At 48.0% G+C, this 2,419-nt stretch overlaps 1 non-coding gene across 1 annotated transcript; it reads right to left on the bottom strand.

The window, feature by feature from the left end:
- Positions 1-2,088: 2,088 nt before the first annotated feature.
- LOC111821976 (U6 spliceosomal RNA) lies at positions 2,089-2,193 on the bottom strand. The gene has a single exon (XR_002825276.1). It is a non-coding gene; the product is annotated as a U6 spliceosomal RNA (small nuclear RNA).
- Between the last annotated feature and the right edge of the window lie 226 nt (positions 2,194-2,419).

The following is a 2,419-nucleotide window of genomic DNA, read 5'->3' as shown; positions in this document are numbered from 1 at the left end:
GTTGCCAAGTCGACTCCGACTCACGGCGATCACACGAGCACAGAGTAAAACTGTGTGCTCCATAGAGTTTTCAAGACGGTGATCTTTCGGAAGTAGATTTCCAGGCCTTACTTCTGAGGCACCTCTGCGTGGGTTCAAACTGCCAACCTTTTGGTTAGTAGCCTAGCACTTAGCCATTTGCACCACCCATGGACTTTGTGTTTGTTAGGTTCTTTTGAGTCAATTCTGACTCGTAGCGACCCCATGTGACAGAGTAGAACCACCCCATGGGGTTTCCTAGGCTGTAATCTTCACTGAAGCGGATCGCTAGGTCTTTCTCCCAAAGAGCCGCTGGGTGGGTTTGAACCTCCAACCTTTTGGTTAGCAGCTGAGCTCTTAACGGTTGTGCCACCAGGCCCCTTACAGTTCACGAGTCACCAGCATATTTATAATCTTTACAAGGCAAATGCAAAGGCGTGGGGGCCTCGGTAATCATCCGGCTGCAGCAAATCCTATTTATCGTTCTGTTACCGCAAAAGCTGAACTGAAGTCGACTTTTCCTTCCCGTCTCCCTCATACTTAGAGAGCCGCCGGCTGAGCCTCTCTCAGTGACAGTACCCAGTGCTTGCTTCATGTGGCCAGTCCCTGGGGGGCTGTAATTGCAGAAGTGTGACCTGGCGGTTATGTCACACGGCCTGGAAACTGCTGGGGCATCAGCGTGCTTCCTGCCAGACGACCTTTGCAGCTGAAGCCCCCCGGGGCCCATCTGCAGCCCCATCTGTGTGTGCCCCAGACCCTGATGTTCGCGGAGCGTGATGGCGTTGTCTGCTGGCAACATCGAGTCCAAACTCGGGACCCTGAGCCTTTCCTCTGCCAGCATGTCATTTTCCTGTTCGTGGAGTGGCTTGATCAGGTGTTAAGGGCAAGATTTTTATTCATTCAAGGGAAAGATTAGTCCAAAGGACTAATGGACCACAACTACCACGGCCTCCACCAGACAGAGTCCAGCACAACTAGATGGTGCCCGGCTACCACCACTGACTGCTCTGACAGGGATCCCAATAGAGGGTCCAGGGCAGAACTGGGGATAAATGTAGAACAAAATTCTAACTCACAAAGAAAGGCCGGGCTTACTGGCCTGGCAGAGACTGGAGAAACCCAGAGACTGTGGCCCCCAGACACCCTTTTAGCTCAGTAATGAAGTCACTCCCAAGGGTCACCCTGCAGCCAAAGATTAGACAGCCCATAAAACAAACAAGAATACATGTAGCTCAACTATATATATGAGACTAAGCGGGCACACCAGCCCAGGGGCAAGGATGAGAAGGCGGGGGTGGCGGGGTGAGGAAAGCGGGACGAATGGAAATTGGGAACCCAAGGTGGAGAATGGGAGAGTGTTGACACGTTGCAAGATTGGCAACCGATGTCACAAAACAATGTGTATTAATTGTTTTAATGAGAAACTAATTTGCTCTGTAAACCTTCATCTAAAACACAATAAAAAAAAAGATTTTTATTCATTCATTCATTATTTATTTATTGTTAATCGTGGTGAAAATAGACATAACAAAACATACACCATCTCAACAATTTCTGCGGGTACGATTCAGTGACATTGATTACGTTCAGATTGTGCAGCCATTCTTGCTGTCCTTTCCCAAATCATTCCACAACCAGTAACATAAACTTGAGGAGCCCTGGTAGTGCAAATGGTTAAGCGCTTGGTCGCTAACCAAAAGGTTGGTGGTTCGAACCCACCCAGTGGTTCCGAAGGAGAACGACCTGACGATCTGTTTCTGTAAAGATTATAACCTAGAAGAGCCTATGGGGCAGTTCTACCCTGCTATGAGTCGGAATTGACGCGATGGCACCCAGCAACAACATAAACTCATGCCCCTCTAAGGAGAACCTCCCCCTTTCCCTCTCTCTCCCACCCCTGGTGACCACTGATAACCTTTGGTTTCTCTGCATCTGCTTATTTCGTATAAGCGAGACCAGATCATACAGTATTTGTCCTTTTGCAACTGACTTATTTCACTCCGCGCGGTGTTTTCAAGGCTCACCCATGTGGCATGTATCAGGACTTTGTTTCTTCTTATGGCTGAGTAAAAAAATATGGAACGCGTTATGAATTTGCATGTCATCCTTCACAGGGCCCTGCTAATCTTCTCTGTGACATTCCAATTTTAGTATATGTGCTGCAGAAGCGAGCACTATTTTTGTTTTTGTAAAAAGAACTGTTAGGGTTTTTTTGTTGTTGTTGCTGGGTACCCTCAAATTGATTCCACTCATAGTGACCCTATGTGATAAGAGTAGAACTGCCTCATAGGGTTTTCCAGGCTGTAATCTTTACGGGAGCAGATCACCAGGTCTTTCTTCCACAGAGCTGCTGGGTGGATTTGAACCGCCAGCCTTTTGGTTACCAGCTGAGTGCTTAACC

This window comes from Trichechus manatus, unplaced genomic scaffold (assembly GCF_000243295.1).
Source record: "Trichechus manatus latirostris isolate Lorelei unplaced genomic scaffold, TriManLat1.0 scaffold00118, whole genome shotgun sequence".
Lineage (NCBI taxonomy): Eukaryota > Metazoa > Chordata > Mammalia > Sirenia > Trichechidae > Trichechus > Trichechus manatus.
The sequence above is the reverse complement of the archived record's forward strand: the minus strand, read 5'-3'. Positions and strand labels throughout refer to the sequence as shown.